Source organism: Pteropus alecto, unplaced genomic scaffold, assembly GCF_000325575.1.
Source record: "Pteropus alecto unplaced genomic scaffold, ASM32557v1 scaffold8, whole genome shotgun sequence".
In the NCBI taxonomy this organism is placed as follows: domain Eukaryota; kingdom Metazoa; phylum Chordata; class Mammalia; order Chiroptera; family Pteropodidae; genus Pteropus; species Pteropus alecto.
In genome coordinates this window covers 6,659,595-6,679,677 of record NW_006494609.1, presented here as the reverse complement: position 1 = coordinate 6,679,677, position 20,083 = coordinate 6,659,595, and the positions used below count along the sequence as shown (strand labels likewise).

At 38.0% G+C, this 20,083-nt stretch overlaps 1 protein-coding gene across 6 annotated transcripts in view; it reads right to left on the bottom strand.

Moving 5' to 3' along the window:
• NRXN3 (neurexin 3) overlaps positions 1-20,083 on the bottom strand; it is a 1,437,186-nt gene that overhangs the window by 229,569 nt on the left and 1,187,534 nt on the right. The gene's annotated exons all lie outside the window — the stretch shown is intronic.

The window sequence follows — 20,083 nt, the reverse complement described above, 5'->3', positions numbered from 1 at the left end:
CATGAAAATTATAGTTACCTCAAATACAGTATATAGGCTAGTTTTAATGCTCAAATTTGGACTACTAAATTATCTAAAAATTTATTAAAGAGGCTTATTTTTGTAATTCTAGGATTTTTTTTAAAAATTTAAGCTTCCCTTTATGGTTTTTTTTTGTTTGCTTGTTTTGGCAATTGTGAGTCTGTGAAAATAATGATTAAGGTATGGACCAAGGTAGAACAAGAAATAATTTTCATGTATATTTTAAACAATTTTTAATGCTAACACAAGATTGCTTATTGACAAGGATGAAATAGGATTGTGGCTCAAATTAAAGTAAATTAATGTAATAATGATTCCTAAATGCTAGTTTCACTGAAGGCATGCTGACTGAAAAGTGAACTTTTGTAGGAAAAAAAAAAGAAAAAGAATAAAAGTGAATTTCTTTAAATTTCATAGCTTCTAACATGAACAGTATGGATCATATCTAGAAACATAAACAGCATGCATTTTCATAAACATTTTTCATCCAAATGTTGACCAAAGCCATAGACATTGAGAATAAAGTTATAACAAGGCTCTTGGTTGGAAGTGTGAGGGCCCAATGCCATTAGTGAAAATATTACGTCAGTGTTCTATGTCCTCCTACCACTGTCCATTTGCTCCACTGATAGTCATGGAATCTGTTTCATAATGAAAGAGAAGGAAGGAGTTTTTGCTGGAGTTAAGGTATTGAGAGACCTAGGACGATCAAGGGGATGGTATGGCTTGAAAATGGGTTGAAGGCAAAAGCTGAGAGAAAAATTAAAGTTTAAGAGAAAATTTCAAAATCTCAGGCACAAGCAGAACTTCTTAGCCCAGGTGACACTCTGTGATGTAGCACTGAGGAAGAGACCACTGATTTCTTCTCTATGGGAAAAGCAGCACTGCTCTGACACCCAGGGGACTGCAGGCATGGGCAGCGATAAGCTCCTCTATCAAGGGCATATGTGGTTCTCATGATAGATGGTTTTTGTGGTTGGACATATGCAATCAGATTTGAGGGCAATGCTTCATGGACAATGGGATGGTGGAGAAAAAGGACTAACTTGGATATCATATGAGGTCTGAAGATGACTGACTGATTTGTGAGTACATGTGACACACTCCTGAAGGATGTCCCAGAAATAACTAGCTAACATTTTAAGAGTGCTGATGTATGACAATTAACCCTATATTGACTAGTGTCATCATAACCTTGACAGTGGTTAAAGGCTGATGGAGTCTAGTGCTTGTGGGTTACATGTTGATACTATTTTTAACAGATTCTAGAACTCTTTTTTTTTAAATAGAAACAAGGTAAATGTGCAAATAAATATATATGATTTGCTTTATAGAATCCACTACAGCAAAACAAAAGTAAGTTAATTATGTTTTTGTGGACAAAATCTATTACTCATGTTTCTGTAAGCAACGTGTATATGATATATTTTCTATTTCATGTTGCAAATCTGGTGTCCAGTCCACAGGCATTCAGTGGCATTTACTTAATTTTTATTACATCCTTATGCAATAGTACTGTTGTTATTTTACAGTAAAGTTTAAGTCAGCTCGATTTTAGCATCAGAGACTCATTAAGAGTGAGCAATTTGGTGCTTAATGAGTTGTTAACCCTGAGTAAATATATTAAAATAATAGAGTGATAAATTTAAATTGAATTGCATCGAGCTTGATTTTTGTTCAATAATGTCTTCTGCAGAAAGAGAAAGTGATACTTAAAAAGCAATTTTTGATGAAATATATTCCAAATCATTTGTATTTACTTCTCATTTACTATCCTTCTCTTCCTTATTTTCTTTTTCTTCGTTATCCTGTTATGCATTCTCTCTTAAATATTCATTACGCTGAACATTTCTAATTTTATTTCCAAAAGGAACAATATGTTGGAGTATACACAACTGGAATACAACACTGAATAAGTCTTGGATAAAAATAAAAATTTTCCTGAAATAAGTCCACATATTTGACAGATATTACCGAGTTAGTAAAGAAATTAAAATCCGAAGCACATTTGCTAACAATGGGTTCATGGATAGACAAACACGAAGCCTCCCAGTTCATCTGTTATGCATTTAAACTGTGGTCGACAGGACCCTTCTTAATCAACATCTCAGCTCTCCATGGTCAAAATCAAGGCTGTCAACATTACTGACACAAATAAAATTCTATTACTATAAGTCCCACGGAGCCTCAGGAACAGTTGAAGAGCAAGACAGAATTTAATCTCTCTCACGGCTCATCAACAAAAACTGTCAGTTGAGTTCAAACTGACAGTTTCTCACCCTCGGTAAGAAACCAAGAGGGTACAAGTGGGCTTAAAGTCCACAGGTGGAGCGTGAAGTGCAGTGACATGTAAAGCTGTCCTTTGACTCAGAAGTGAAGCAGATCTGAGTTGGGACCAATTGAGCAAGACGGAATATGCGATTCTAAAACATCCACAGTGCAGCCACTTATAAGACCATAACAGTATTTTGATTTATGATGTTACAATAGTTATATAGACCTAGAATTCAAGAACAAGCTGTTTGTGAATGACAACCATATCTACAATAAAATGGACAAAATGTAGAAATTGCTCAGAATTGACATCTTAACAGGTGACTTTTTCTTGGGATGAATCTGAAATGACCTATAATAATATTTGAGCATGACTATAAGTCACCTAACTAGATTTATCATTTAAGAATTTTATTACTCAAAGAGGAACTGAGATTGCAGGGAAAACTATCAATAAGCATGAGCACAAACACAATTTGGAAAATTCTAATTCAGATCACTTTTTAAAGTGTTACATATCCACAGATGAAAACAGATGACCAATTAATATTAAAGACCTTTTCCTATTTGAGTTATAGGTCTTACCATCAACTGTCTCCTGAAACCTGCTCACCAAGATTTGGTGGTATTTGGAAAGGCAGTACGTATGCATCTGTGTATAGAGGTATTACACATATACTTACAATACATCTTAGTCCAGAAATTGGATGTTCACACACAAGAGTGTTTACACCTTGGCTCTTCCATTTATATATAAAGACTTCTCTCTCCCCTTTCTTCTTGCTCAATTCTGTTTTGTTTTTGTTTTTGTTTTTTTTTGAAATCTATATGTGCATGGCTGAATATGTATTTCAGAGCATATAAATTTACATGTTTATCTTAAATAAATTTGCTATTTAACTTTAACACATTGCTAGCCTGATTTTTAAAACATGCCATTAAGAGAGGTGGTGAAACCCTTGAAAGAAGCGTCCAGCAAAGACTCACAATGGCGGTGATCCAAAGGCCTCCTTAACAGAAGTGTGTGGTGAGAATAACAAAGCTCTCACAGTGAAAGCTGAAATAAAAGCTTTCCAAGAAGAAGTCAAGGGAAGAGATACTTACTATAGTGGCAAAATTATCTTACTGAACAATTTATCCTGGTTTATTTTTTAAAAAGAGCAAAAATTTAAGTTTGCGTAACACCTTTCACTCAAAAGAAAAGAAAGCATTCACAAGGAGTTAAGCTGATGTTAAGATATAAAGCTCTGTGAAAACTGCCCATGAAATGCTGCCATATTCTGTAGTGAGGATAATAAAGGCTTTAAAAATGGCTCCCAGTGAAAAATTCTGGCACAACCATTCTAAGAGGAAAATGCAGAAAACACTCAACCGTGGTGAGGAGGGAATAACACTCAACTGGTAATCACTGTGACTGAAGTTTTTGACAAGAGTAGGAGTTACTAGTATTTAGTTACAAGCAGGTTCACTTGGGTCCAGAGATGACAATGACATAATAGCTTGATGCAACCTACAATTACTATTCTTAGGCTAATAATTTGTTTATGCCAATAAATCAGTGACAAAAGAATTAAAACACAGAGATGTATATAAACAGCTAGTGTTGGTGCAAAAGAAAGTAGGAATGAATAATATTGTCACAAAAATCTTGTATGAAAAAGGATTTCAACAATAGCTTCTCTCAAAACAACAAAAGAACTATGTTACACTTGATTTTAATGTCCACAGGATTCCAAATGCCATGAAAGTAGAATTTGTTGGCCTCAACCTACAATCAAAATGTGTTCTAGAGGCATCTCTCCACCATAGCAACAGACTAAGAAGGCATGAGTAGGATCAGTGTGAAAAGGAAGAGGGGGAATGCTAGGACTGAGAAAGGGAACTCCGCGCTGGTACATGCTTTGTTGTAAAGACCCCTTCTTCTCCCACCAGTTTCCCTAACGTTGGGCACTGCAAAGTAGATCAGTTTCATTTTTGTTTGTTTGCTTTTAAATAAGTGAAATGAGTTCTAATCCAGGCTCTACCACCAACTACCAGGATAGTCAACAAATTATTTAACTTCAGGGAGTTCATCCAAATATGTCCTCTCGCTTTATAAAGAAATGGAGTCCCAGAGAATTCTTTTAGCCTAACCTCTAACATGTAAGTGGGTAATGGCTTTTATTCATTAAGGGCAATAGGGTGCCATATCCAAAAGGAAAGTGTGGTTTCTTTACCAAGAATATTTTTTTCCCTGGTAAAGTATATCAATAGATTCTGAATGGATTCAAGTAGGAAACAGTTATACGTTCACCTGTGAAACACTGACCACGCTGAAAAAGGTGTAATCAAAGCAAGCTCCAAGGGCAAAGTCCATGGAATGACTGACTATATCATGTTTTTCCAGTTAATTTCCAGTAAACCTCCCACTCAACATATGACCACATCCAATATTATACAAAATTATACATTTTCAAACAAAACTATTACTCTAAAGAATAGAGTTTCAGGTAGATCTTTATATTTTATATTTTTTGGTTACTCAGTTTTATCTAACATTCCGGTAAGATAAAACTTCACAAGATTATTAATATGAAAAATATGAGTTTTACTTATTTTTCTTCTTTTGCTGCTTTCAAGTTATATTGTATTTGCTCACACAAATAATATAAAACATGACAGGCCCTAGCTGGCAATGTACTCTAATTTTGAATCCTAATTATGATTGACTCTCTTACTAGGAATGCCAAGTATCTGGCACATACATCTCCAAGGGCCTGGGGAAAAGAAAAATGAAAAGTCAATTTCTCTGTTGCTATGATTAGATAAGCAGAGAGAGAAGCAGTGTGCTTATCTGAAGGGGCACCATATGCTCAACCACAAGCTTGGCCTTCATATGCCATAAAGCCAATGTGCACACATGGCCAAGATACAGGGAAGTAAGTGGTGTGTGTACACTAATTAATAAGTCCATAGCAGTTTGCTGTCTACTCATAACTTGTATTTAAGAGAATATTACTGAAAGGGAACATTAAGGTTCTTCACTAAACACAGGTACTGTTATCAAGCGTCTTCCTAAAACTAAAAAGATTATACTTTTATTCAGATTACACTCCCTTTGACCAAACTCTTCCTGGTGTTGTGGGCATAAAATCACTTGAGTAAAATAAACTCAATGTTTAATTTTAGTTTTAGAAACTGTTGGTCAGTTTCTAACACAAAAGAGGTCCTTTGTCATTCTACACTGATAGGAAAAATGCAACGCATTTATTAAGACAGGAACAGGCCATTCCCTTACAGGGCTACATCTGTCTTCTAGTCTCTAGCACTTAAAAAGTGACTCCGAGTTTGGAACAGAAAGACATTTGGTTACTCTACCCATTTTGTCCTCAAATGTAAGCAAGGCATACCCAGCTACCTGACCCCAGCTATTACTCAAAATCTTCTACACTTTTGTCTAGAAGGCTGAAGGAGGTAGTTTTATGTGTTCATTGGCTGCATAAAGGTTCCTGTTTAATCCTTCCTGTTTATTCATCCTTTGCTGATTCCTTTGCTCATATGGGGAGTTCTCTCTCCTCCTGCTGTGTACGACCTCAGTAAAAATTCGGACCTTGAAGCCCCTGTAGGCTCTTCCTCTGTCATTCAACCAAAGAAGATATATTCGGGTGATCGGCTGAGCCCCTAGGTGCTGAGGCTGTACTACTGTCAGTAGTAGGGTGGAAGAAAATAGTCGCTTCTCATCATCTGTATAAAGCACTGTCCTCTGGACCTCAGAGCTGCAGTGCTTGTGTTCCAAGTCCCACAAGGTTTTGAGTCAAATTGCTGTCATCAGGTCCTGCCTGCATTCTCTATTCCTTAATCTCCCGTCATTTCCACCTCTAATCACCTTGGTAGTTATTTCCCACTGGTCCTCTAAAAATCAAAAGTCCACATTTATATGAACCTATGCAAGTAAACGCTCATCTGTAGATAATTAGGTATTTTATCTATCTATCGATCTATCTATCTATCTATCTATCTATCAATCTACCATCTATCTATCTATCTATCTATCTATCTATCTATCTATCTATCTATCTATCACCTATTGCTTGTTTGTTTTACTAGACTCTCTAGCCCAACCTCTGGGATACTCCTAGAACATTCCACCTGATTTTTGGATTGATACAATATCCCCTCTCCTTGAATTAATTTTTCCCAGGTGTCCCTGACCCTGGTTTTTTATCTTCATAAATTTCTAATTAGCAGAACTCACTAAAGGATGATGGGGCAGGGGGGCGGTGGGGGAGTAGTTTATACCTGGAAAATAGCCTCAATTAAATTCTCTGTAGAATTTGCTGACTGTTTGTCATCCTGGACTAATAATAATAATAATAATAATTAATAATAATAAATGTCCAGGAAAAAAATTACCTAGTAATGGTCAGAAAACCAACTGCTTAAAAATCTATTTTCTCTAGCAATGGATTGTGAGTCTACGATGACAGCACAAAGTTGGAGCAGCCATTGCTTGTGATGCGCAGCACTCCAGAGGTAAACAGCTCAATCTCAGCATCTAACAGTCATTATCACTGAAAGAAAGGCTGCCTCTCTCCAAACATAAACAGCCTGTAATGATTTTGGAAGAACAGCCTACAGTGTGACTGCACAGTGTGATACTTTCTGGAGTATCTTGAATGTAACCTTAAGCTCACAGAAGAGAAAAGGAGGGAGAGAAAGAGTGGACACAGACACAGAGATTTATTCCAGCATATAATGCTATTCCTCCACCAGCCAAAACATACCTTTCTTGATCTTAAAAATAAAAATCATGAGAAAAAATATAAATTTATTAGAATAGAGGACCATGCTCAAAAAAAAAAAAAAAAAAAAACCACCAAAAAGTGTGCAGGAAAAAAAATTAGGTGAAATTCATCCAAAAAGCTTACTTCTGACTGCCCTCCGGCCAAAAGGAAGCAAAATGCCTTTCTTTTCCTAGTAATGTTGGGATAATGGTAGCCATCTAGCACATCTACATCCAGGCCATGTTCTAAGGGCTCTGCTTAGATTTTCGCATCTGATCCTCACCACTTTGGGAGGCAGGCACTACTATTTTCTCTGTCTTTAGATGAGAAAACGAGGCTCAGAGAAGCACCTGTGTCACTCTTGCAACATTTATCTATATAATCCTTTCTTGAGCCACGTGGGGACTTAGAGAAAAATTACTCGCCTTCTCCAGGTTTGTTGTGTTGAGATCACTGTTTGAATCAGACTTTAGCTTTCTGTGTTTTACTTGATTTGTTATGTAGAAACTTAAAGTGCAATGAGGAAACAAACATTTTGCAAATACTGTGGAGTTTGCTTTAAAATAACATTTGCTATTGAAGGAAATATACCTAAGACTATCTTGCCCTTACTGCTATTATTGGTTTTTGAGGAAGACACATACCACTAATAAAGTGATTTCATTTCTCAGGTCCCTGGCAGATGCTCTGAAAAACATCATAGTGAAGATCTGTGGAATTATTAACATTATGTATAGTGTTGTTTTCATTCATTCATTCTTTCTTTCTTTCTTTTACTCATGTTTTACTCCTTCAGTTAAAAGTATTATTAATTTATAACCAGTTCCAGGCATTATGGTGGGCATGGAAATTATAAAAGCAGCCATGAGCTATGAAAAGAACATAGGATATAGTCAGAAGTTCAGCATTTTCAAATTTGTATCAAATAGTTACCAGCCTAATTATTTGGGGCGAAATATTTAACCCCTCTTGAGCTTCTATTATTTTACCTCTGAAACTATGGATAATATTATATTTCCTCAAAGGGGTGCTTTAGAGATCAAACAGACTGAGAAAAAACTTTCATAGGCTACAAAATATAATACACGTGCAGGTGAGTTATATTCCTTTGACATGAGAATTCTAAAGGGCCTTAAAATTAGTTGGTGGGGAAAAACATATACACAAATAAAGATAACTAAACAGCCAATTAGAAAATCCTAAATGAAAAGCTCAGGCATTCAGATTTAAGGAATCTAGAGTAAAGGATAAAAGTAATTTCCAGCTGGGAGAATATGATCTGACTTCAGCTTTGTAATACAATTAAGACGTGGGAGGACAAGGATGATATGCCAAAGAAACAAACAAACAGAGACATGAACAAAATTAGGCAATAATTAAAACTCTTTATGAGTTTGGGCAATGCCTGTGAAGCCCTTTGACTAGAACTTATTTGAACCAAAGAAAACTGAGGGGAGGGAGTTAGGTTGGTACATTATTTAGAAGAGGATCATGGGTTGCCTTAAGCATAGGTTAAGAAAATGGACATTTTAAACAGGTAACAGAGAAATGCTGAAGGCTTTTAACGAGATGGGATCAAAGCTCCACTTTAAGTGGATGAGTCTAGCAGTTTGTACAGGGGAGGAGAGATGGGAGCCAGAGAATCAGTGGGGAAATTTAGAACAAGAGCCAAGATTTGGGGCACTGTGTCTAAAAGTATTTTCTAACTTAGGAAATCGGGGATTTGCAACCACGTGATTGGGTCAAGGTCAAATGCTGTTCAAGTCATAGCACTGCTCCTGTAGAGGCCAATGCCTGTACTGTCCGCTGTGAAGGGAGAGAAGTCAAAAGATTTCCACGTCCTGGAAAAGGTGTCCTCGCCAAGGGTAGAAAGAGAAGGCTTCCAAGCCCAGCTTCCCTGCTCACGGAACTGACTGGTTGATCACGTTATGGCTGGGTGAAGAGAACCAATTTTTCGCAGATGAAAAAAAAAAGATTTATTTTTAGTTGTTTTTTTTAAAAAAAAACGCTGTCAGAAAGGATTAGGCCCACATTTGTTTTTTTCTTATACCACTGGCACCCCTCCCCGCTTCTATTTCATCTCACTTTCCTTCTGTCCATACACGAGGACTGAGAGTGATTCCTCTTTGTTTTTTTCCACTTTGATCAGCATCAGGTTTTTTTTTTTTAAGCTAAAGCAAAATAACAAAAGCAGAACACACCCTTAATAAACCAAACTTCAAGGGAGAAGCTCAGCGATGTTCTCCCACTCACTGAAGCAACATATAAAATGGACCAAGCTATTTATAGCCACCTTCCCATTTTTAATAATCTCCCATTTAATTAGGACTGTAAATAGCACCAGCGCATGCACTGCAGCAATGCATGAGCAAGCCTGGCCTCTCCTCAGAATATATCCCACCCTAGGCAAGAAAAGAACATCAGACTGAGTTCCACAGCTCACAAAGATGCTGAGTTATGGGGGAAAGTCATCCTCTTTCATGCTACAAAGAAAGAGGATCAAACTTTAATTCTGCCTTCCCTCTACAATTTTAAACAATGTCAGTCATGAAATACTCCACTCACAAAAAAATCTCATTGATCAAAATTCTAAACCACCTCTATAGACATTGAGTTTAAAAATTATATTCACACATTTAACTATAAGCTTCATATTAACACTTTTTATTACATATTATTTAATAATCATTGCATTCTACATGAAAGATAATTTGGAGAACTCCCAATTATAAAATCAGTCCCTAACACTCATGAACTTGGCTTCATGTAATCACTTGGATAGTAAGTTTATGATGTTCTAGAATCATCAGCAATTAATTTAGGTGCAACATGTATCTTTAATCCTGTGATCCTATAACCCTTTATTTAAACAATGAATTTGAAATAAAAAAGTAATAATGCAGTGATTGTAAAGACAAAAGGAAGAGAACTTGAGTTATTTAATTTTGTCATTCCACGTGTCTGCTCAGGGAAACACAGAAAACTGTGTTGTGGAATGTTTTCTTTGGTAAATTCAAATTTTAGGCCATATATAAAATATCTCTATTGAATATGAATAACATCTTTAGGATAAAATGTATTCTATTTTAATTGAGAATTGTTTTAAAACTAAAGAACAAACATAATGAAAGTTACTAAATTATTGAATGACCATTGCTTCAAATAATTTGGTCGTAGAGAGGAGGAAAGTAGAGGGAGGATGTTAATAAATGATTCCCATACTCTAGAGATGCCACCATACACACAGTCACTTGGCTGAAATTGACTTGAAGGGATTTTGTTCCTTGTAAACACATCCATCCTGCCTAAAAAGCCCCCCAAAAGTTTACTTTTACCTGTTTCAAGCTGTGAAAGCAGGATCAGATTTCCTGTTTCTCTCATTTGAAAATGATGGGTTTTGTGAGACCTTTGAGCAACATCCTACAACGTGAAGTACATTGTACAGTAAAGAGTTTAACTTTCCCGAAAGAGAGGTCTGGCCTTTGCCCTCGGCTTTGGGAAGTAATCTGCAAGCCCTGGGAATGTCATGCCTGGTGGGAGCACTGTCTTTGGTTACGGTGGAGCTGGCATGCCAGAAAACCTAACACTATGATTTATGGGGGGGCCTTCTAGCCACACCAACAATGTGATTTAGGCTGGGGACTTCGGGTGACATGGTATCAGCTCTACCTCTTAAAGAGCGAGAGACTGAGGTCAACCATGTAGACATTAAACCATGTTTATGTGATGAAGCCCCGCCCCACACACCCTGTACCTTCCAAAAGAAAAGAACTCTGGACACCAAGACTTGGGTGAGCTTCCCTGGTTGGCAATATTCTACGCACGTTATTACACATCAGTACTGTCTGTGATTCCATGGGGAGAGGACAACTGAGAACTCCACATCTGGATCCCTGGAGTCTCCCCATGGATCTCTCTTCTTGGCTAATTTTAATCTCCATCCTGTCCCTACAATAAATCATAATGATAAGTATAACCACTCTCAGTGAGTTTTGTGAATTCTTCTACCAGATTATCAAATCTGAGTGGTTCGGGGGAAACTCCTGAACTTGCATTTGTTGTCAAAAGTGAGGGCAGTCTTGGACACTGTACTTCCTCAAACTTTTCGCATGTCTTTACAGAAAGTTGACGTGATAACAAAGTGCACGTTGTGAATGTACTTGGCTGCCTGAAGCTAGAAGACCCAAGCAAAGAAACACACTTCCAGGCAAGATGGCAGCCCTTTTAATGGACATTAAATTCATGTGGGACATTGTACAGTTCTGGTCTGCAAAGGAAGGTATCATCTTGGCCCTGCATTGGTCAAGACCTCTAAGGATACATAATGCATTTGTCTGTCACCAGCAGCATGTCCACTCATTCCTCACTCATTCGATACATGTGTACGAAACATCTACTGTGAGCCAGGTCTTGTACCTGAAAACACACAGACAAATATCACAGGATCTCTGCACTTGAGTATTCTATTTTCTAATGGATCAGAAAATTATGCACATAAATGCACGTCAACAAACACCACACAAGTATATACAAAGTGGTGGTGTTTACGAGTTCAAAGTATCTAAGTATCTGAAGGGGTGAGTCGCTGACTTCTCAAAACAAAGGATGTTTGAGCTGGTTTTTGAATAATGAATAGACAAAAGGGGAGGAAAAGGTAAATACACTGACAGTGCAGCTACACTGAAAGTAGTCCAAATTTAGCAATAAAAATACATTCCGAGGACTAAAAAAAGAAGCTATGAAAAACAACTCCAAGCAGACGTTATTAATTATACTGGAGAAGGCTAACAGCTTATAGTAAGCCTTTGTTTCACTGCTATCAAGAATATAGTAAAACACAATGGATTTTATTATACTAGAAGGAATTTAGATGAGATATCTGGAAGAATATTCTTACTGCTAGATTTAAGAAACATTGACTACTACTGGAAATCTTAAAATACTGGTAAGTGTTGTATCTGAAAAATTTCAAGATAATATGAAAGATGACATTGAACTTCCTCTGGCTTCTGGGACTCTATAGAAAGTGAGAGGGGGAAAAAAAAGGTAAAGGCCTGGGATAAAAGTAGGACCAAGAGAGGGAATCTCTGATATGAGTCAGAATGTGATCCACAGGCAGCCCACAAACGAAGCCTGAACAGATAGGAGGTGACAGCAGGGCCAGAAGGCTGCCTTCTGCCCAGTGCCAAAATGAGAACAGAACCATCTTTGCATTTGTCTCTCTCCTGGGTTGAGAAACCTCCCCCATCTAATCATCCTATAATACGATTCTTGAAATAAATAAATCCTTTGCCATTGAAAAGTTTTTCTTTCTCTGCTTCCCTTTTAGAAACTGGAATTTTGACATCTGTGGCCTAAACAGATGAACCTCTCTCCTCAAATCATCACATTCAAAAGAAATTGGTGTGCTGTCGTGACTGTTTACTTAATTTCTTTGCTATTCTGATATCTGTCCTACTTCGGGCACATCACGAGAAGGCAGGGTTCTTTGGAAAAGACAACAATGCTGGACAGAAATCAAAGGCAGCAGCAAAGAGGAAGACCAAATATGAGATGGATTGACTCCATCAAAGAAACTGCAGACACGGTTCTATAGGAGCTGAGCAGAGCTGTGGAGGACAGGACACCGCACACATCACTCATTCATCGGGTCACCAGGAGTCAGACCCAACTTAACTGCATATAACACACACATGCACTTATGGAGGTAACTAAATGGAAGGGAAAGACTATCCTGAAGAAGTTTTGACCTTTGCTGCTTTCCCTAAATATACATTTTCATATGGGAGAAATTGGTGAAAGAGAGCATTTGTGAATAACGTCCTCGGAGCCTTTGGGAAAATGCATTTTTAATTTATTTCTGCTTCTTTCCTTACCTAGATCAAATAAGTGGATAATGCCACAGAGACGGGCGCCATCCCAGCAGCCCGAGAGAGAAGCAATTACACGTTCTTTTGCTCTCCCCTTGAAATCAGCGCAGATAAGAAAAATACCATTTTGGCAGCACCTGCTGCTGCTGGTTTCATGACATTTTTGTCTTTCTTCTTCCAAGAAAGCAAAATCTAAGTTAAAAAAATAAATAAATAAAAGCACAACTCGGCCAGCTGATCAATTTTACAGCAGACTCTTGCAGCAGACGGGCTATTGTGTCTGAATCCTATCTTCCCAGTTGGATTATAAATGCTTGATTGATTGAAAATACTTACGAATGCATATACAAAGCAGGCAGGTCCTCCTCCCTTTCTGCATGAAAATAATAGACATAAAACTCAGATATATCTATTCAGACACTTAGGCAATAATTTCACTGAGGATTAGTGATAGAAATTAGGAATTAAAAACCATCATTGACATAAAAGGGGGATTAAAATGACAGGAAATTTTGCTTCAGAGGAAAAGAAGAAAACCCTTAAAGTACAAATTCAGTGAGAGTTGAGTTCCAAGAACAACATGGTGCCTTTTTCCAGTTATTTTTATATATTTTTTAAAACAAAATTCAGGTTGTGTTAATTCAATATTTTATCGTTTGTCTTTTAAGCATCTCTTCCTTTAGTCTGATGCCGTCTCAGCTGCTTGTTTCATTACCTTTTTCGTTCCCCTAAATCCTCCCTCTCCCCACCGCCTTCTTCTCCGCCCCTCAGCCAATCATTGCAACCATATTTCATTTGCTCATGCCTTGGGTTCTTCTCTTTACCATTCTTCAATCTTCTACTGAGTTCTTGGATTCCAAGCCCCAAGAGGGTAGGCGGCAGGCCTACAAAGTTTTCTGTTTCAGTAGCAAACTCAGCGCCATGCACAATTAGGTACTTAATTGCTTTGTGATGACTATGATTGATGATGTTTTCCACATATACTAATTCCAGTGAGAAATACACTTCCCCTGTCAGATGGGTTGCATACAAATGACTACTCCAAAAACGTGACTGCAACAAATAATTCTAGAAAATAAGGTTTTCAAATTTTTACTAGAAGGCATATTTCACTAACGCACACACATACACGCACAAGAAATCAATCATGCACCACTTTTATAGTCTACTTTTTTAAAGCAAGAATGTCATGTGGAAGGAGGGTTGAGGAGAAATGCGATGGATAAGTTATACAACTTACTAACTTTGTTTTCTTGGGCATGTTGTCTCAATTATTTCATCTATAAATTGAGGATAATAACCTTTTTCCTTGTGCTGGTTTTCAAATATGTCTGCAAATTCTTTAATACTCTTCCCTTCAAAATGTAGAACCTATTTTCCCTCTTATTTACTGTGGGCTAGTTGTAGTAACCCACTTCTGTTAAATTGAGGTGGTAGAAGTGAATGCTTTTTGCCTGGTCTTCCTTCCCTCCTTCTCTCTCTCTCTCTCTAAATGTGTGTGTGTGTGTGTGTGTGTGTGTTCACTCATCCTGGGGGAAACCGGTCACCATGTCTGGGGATATCCAACCAGCTCTGTGAAGGAGACTGTGAACAGAAGAACAGAGCCTCCTGCCAATGCCCAACACCTACTTGCCAGCCATGTGAGTGCTCCATCTTGGAAGTATAACCTCCAATTCTATCGAGCGTTTAGATGACTGCAGCCCTGGTGGCCACTGACTGTCACTTTGTGAGACAATCTGAACCAGATCCACTTAACTTATTCACTCCTGAATTTCTGACCCATAGGCACTGTGAGAGATAATGTTTATTGTTGTCTTAAACAATTGCCCATCTCTGGGCAATTTTTCCTACAAAACCAGATATATATTAGTTATAATCTTTGTCTCATAGTGTCATTCTGAAGCTTCTAAAATTGTTCTGAGAAAGAAGATGACACATGGTTTAAAAAAAAGCAACAGGCAGAAGAAAATAGCATTGAGAAGCTGAGGATGGGTAGGGTTCAAATAATTATCTCAGACCCATCAATAAAAAAAAATAAAAACCTAAGAAGGAAAACAAGCCAGAGAGTTAAACCCCCAATAATAATAGTTATACTAATAGTAAAAATGGTAGCAATGACTATAAAATAAACCTAGCACTACACTAGATGACTTACCTGGAGTATCTCATTTAATCATACCTAGTAGTACATAAGGCAAGTACTATTATTACCACCTATTTACAGATAAGAAAACTGCAGCTCAGAAGCTAAATATTTTGTAAGGCTACGTAGTAAGTTGTGGAACTCAGATGATGAACCCAAGTCTGTAGTCTTAACCTTTATGTGGCATTGTCCTCCCTAAGAAAATGGCCACAAAACAAGTATTCGCTTTGAAGAAAAAATTTGCAAGCAAATATCACATTGTTGGTAGAAAATGCTCATATTCTGCACTTTTTCTACAGTATGTTTATTCTTTTATGCTCCTTTCAAATCTCTCCCAATCCTAGTTGACACTGGAATTGCTTGTAATTTTTTATATTTTTCTTTTATACTGTGTAAATTGTGTAACTGTGACCAAAAAGAAAAAAAGGTCCTGGGTTGTCTGCACACTTCAGGGTGGACTTACAATATAATGATACATTATTATTGTTGTCTGTTATTGTTATTAATAATATCTCTTATTATCACAATGCAGATTCTAATAGAGATTGAACTTGATTTGAAACCACTTAATATTCTGTCCCATACCCTCAGCCTGGCCTTCAAACTGTAGAGGGAATTGATAAAGGACTACAAAATTGGATAAGCAACTACATCATGGACATGGCAGCCCTCCAAGACAACTTCATTATCATCTACAAGCCTTATGAATGGCCAAGTAACCACAAAAGCAGCTGAAGACACTAAAGCTCCCTTATGATCCTCTTAAGAAAGCAATACACAAAGAACACAAAACGAAGGGTTGACATCCTTCGCAGAGCCCTCAAAGCAACTGATGGAGATGCGTGCTCTATGACCCGGAAGAATTAAGGCTGGACGTGGCCTTCCCAAAGCTGGCACATGACTGATTTGTTACAGTTTTGAAGTAGTTTTTAACTTTCACAAATTGAGAGTTCCACATAAAATTTCACGTTTCTGTTTGTTTTGAAAAATCAAAGACACTGACAAAACTGGTCCTATATGACAAGTGACTGAAGCTGAAAAGCAGCTGCCCATTTTAGAAGAGCTGCCTGTTCTTCAGTCCTCCTCCATCTCTACTGCTCCCTACTGTTATACACTTGTCCTGGTACCCTCTTTTACATCACCCTGTTGCATTCTTTTAGGCATCTGGGTTTGTGATTTCCAAGCCATTTTGGAAACTCTATGATAACCAAGACTTTATCTGTCCCAGCATAGAGTCTAGCAGATGCAGGCACTGAAATAATTGCTGAATTACAGAATCTATATCTCTCCTTTCTCTTCATGTCTAAAAAAAGGCTCCTGACTGGATCAATCAAATCTGTGAGAATTTTCCACTGGAGAGAAGATAGCTGAAAAATATCTAACTGGTAAAACACAACAAAGCAAAACTTATCTAGCTCTATAGTGCTGTACTCTTTATAATATGCTGACAAAATTGGGGCCTCTTCATAGTTGGCATTCTAGCCATCATGAATTATGTACCCAAATATGCGATCTTGGTTTATACTTCTGAACCTGACATGTTCCTTCTGAATGGTTCCTTTTTTGGCCCGATTAACTCATACTCATTCTTCAAGTCAAGGAGGCAACACCTTATCGACATCATGTTTTACCAGAAGCCAGACCCCAATCAACAGACAAGTTTCCCTGCCTTTTATGCTACCTCTTGTTTTGCACATATTTATATTGTGACACCTGTCACACAGCATCGTTACTGTGCATGTCTTCTCTCTAGAATGTTAGTTTATTAAAGATAGGTTTTGCCTCTCATTTATTATTATCCCCAACTCTTAGCGTCGAGCCTGATACAAAATAAATATGCAATGAACTTCATCTCTACTCTCCTCTGAAGACTCAAAAGTGAGTCAAGGAAACTCTGCTACTTTCAGGGTCCAGCTCTCCTGGGTTAGCTTGCTACCTGGCTGCATTACAAGAAAGCATGGTGCTGTGAACCTTCCATGTGGACATGGATTTCTGAATGAGGAGAATCTGCAAGTTACCTAGCTCATTGATGACAATTAAGGTCAACTCGAGATAATTGATTACACTTGATAGTTCTGATTGATAGTAATTGATAGTTCTGAAGAGTATCAGAAAATAAAACAATGTTTCGAATATTTCCAATTTACTCTTTGGATTCTTTAGAGACATTATTGTGTATGCTAGGTTTTACTGAGAGACTAACTCCTATTTGCCCTTGCAATATTAATCAGGAACGTTTGAAGAGATTTACATGCTGTATGGAAAGTGTGTGTTTGTGATATAGTTGATAAGAGCAACGAAGCACAACAGGATCCACAGAACATACTGGTAAAGGGTATGTAATAAACCTACAGTTCTTACTTGAGAGAATTATGTGATTAAAAACAATAAGCAAGAGTTGCCAGGATAATATAACCATCCTCAGAACTCAACAATCAACAGCTTATCACTCATTGTTTTAAGAGTCACCATTTCAGGCCTTAAACATACAAAAATGTTTCCTCATTTATTCTGTAGGGGAAAATCTGTTGGGAAACAGCACATTGAGTTACTTCTAGTGGTGACCAGCTGAATAGTAGCCTGTAAATTTGGTAGATTAAACAGAAGAGCCACTGATATTTTTCTAAACCTAGGGTAAGGATAAACACCTCCTGCTTGTACTCTTTGGGCTCTGGACTCAATAATTAGGAATTTTCAGCTGCAGAATCGAACATGTTCTTCTATCTCATGGACACACACACGTGCCTCTGGACACACTCACTACAATTATTTTCTGTAACTAAACTCACTTTCAAGATTAACAGTGCAAACTAATAATGTCAGTTGCCTCTCCAGAGGTCTGACCTACTGGGGAAAAGATCTAATGGATCACTAGATCGAAAGACTAGAAACAGAGCCAAAGGCCTATGGGAGCCTTGCAGAGGCCCACTTAATGCTTGCCTCTGTTTTTCTTTTTTTTAAACTAATCAATTAATTAATTAATTAATGGTGACATTGGTTAACGAAATCCGGTGAGTTTCAGCTGAACATTTTAACAGTAAGGCATATACATATTTACTTTGTGTGTTCGCCTCTCATAGTTAGATGTCTTTCTGTCACCACATATTTGACCTCTTAACCCCATCTACCTCCCCTCTCCTCTCTGGTAACCGCTAGTCTATTGTTCATGTCCATGAGTCTGTTTGTGCCTTTGTTTTTATCATCGCCCATGGATGTCTTTTCTTATTTTAGCCATATGTAAGCAAGGTTGTTATTTGCTTTCACTTGTCTTACTGTGCTTTCTAGTGTCCTTTGTGTTTAAATGGGATATTTTAAATGGCTTTGTCTCCAAGTGAGGGTATATCTTACAATATCAACATATTTTTACCTTGCATATGTAAAAGTGGGATTTTGTTCATTTTCTTGGGCTGTAAAATAGTCCATTGATTAAAAGCTAGCTCAAGCTAATATCTCGATCTTCTCACAGTCACTAAGCCACGCCATAACTTATCTATGGTTTCGGACATACAATACAGTCATCCATTGGATGGCAACTTTCTATGCCAGCATCTGGACACTCACTTAAGGAAGAATCATAGAATTAAATCCATGGTCTCTAATGAATTTAAATGTTTTGTTATGTACTAAATGTTTATGCCCCCTTAAAATTCATTTGTTAAAGCCATAATGCCTAGTGTGACTGTATTTGGAGATCGGGCCTATAAGGAATTAAGGGGAAATAAAGTCATAAAGTGGGGAGGGGGTGCTGATATGACACGATTAAGGTTTACTATCCCTTTAGGAAGAGGCATCAGAGTGAGGGCGTGCCTCTCCCTCTATCCCCTTCTCCCTCCCCTCTCCCCCTCTCTCCCTCTCTTTTCCTCTGTTTCCCTCTCCCTCTCCCTGTCCCTCTCCTCTTCCTGACCCTCTCCGTCTTTCCCCAAACACACACAAAGGAAAGGCCACAGGAGGATATAGAAAGAAGGTGGCCTTCTGTAAGCCAGGAGGGGAGCTCTCAGCAGAAACTGAAAAATGAATCTGCCAGAACCTTCATCTTGGACTTTCCAGACTCCGGAACTGGAAGAACTGAAATTCTGCTGTTTAAGCCACCCAGCTCGGGGCATTCTGTTTTGGCAGACCAAGCTGACTAAGGTAAGGACTGAGGGCCTGGCTGGGTCTGAAGACCTACACTGTCAGCATCTGGAGGTCTACTCTGCATAAGCTGGTTGGCAAGAGGGGATAGGAAGTCTGTGAAGAGAAGAGTCTATAAGAGGATCCTGGCATGGATGACAGCAGTGAAGAGGGGACAGAAAAAGGGGTGTCTCTTCCTCAGCCAAAACCATGTGCCAAGCTACAGTCCTACAAAGAAGAATTGTCCCCTCATTTCTGTGGAGAACTATACTGGGCTCTGCGAGGTTAAGTTCTGTTTTGATCCCTGAAAATCTTTCAGGTTGGGGGACACAGAAGGCAGCATTCTCATGGCAGGGATTACGTCAGTGACAATTGTAAACTCAAGTGAATTGACAGGCTGTAGACATCAATAAAGAAGCCGAGAAGAAGAAACATGAGAAGATCAACTGTGATCCAATGTGAAAAACTGGAGGCCTCCTGGAAATAACTGTTGTGGGGATGAAGAGAAGGTTGGAAGGTACCTTGAATTAGGGGCCAAGAATTTAGGAGTTTTAGTATAGGGGTACTGAGCCAACAAACGTTAAGGATTAATGCTTTATGTCCCTGAGCCTGTAAAGCCCGGGGACTCTGGTGAATAGGTTCACTCTGGTGATACTTACAGAAATTATTCTTTTAGTAAATTAAAATATGTTTTCAGGATTCATTCTCTCTCTTCCTCTCTCTCTCTTCTTCTTCTCTCTCTCTCTCTCCCTCTCCCCCCAATCCCCACAACTCTCTCTCTTCTCCACCATAGTGCCCCCTCCTTCCTCACACCCCCCACACACTTAATCCATCTAAAAGCTCTTTGGTTTTTCTTCCTTAATCCTCTTCTCACAGTTTTGAAAATGCACACACTAGAGAGT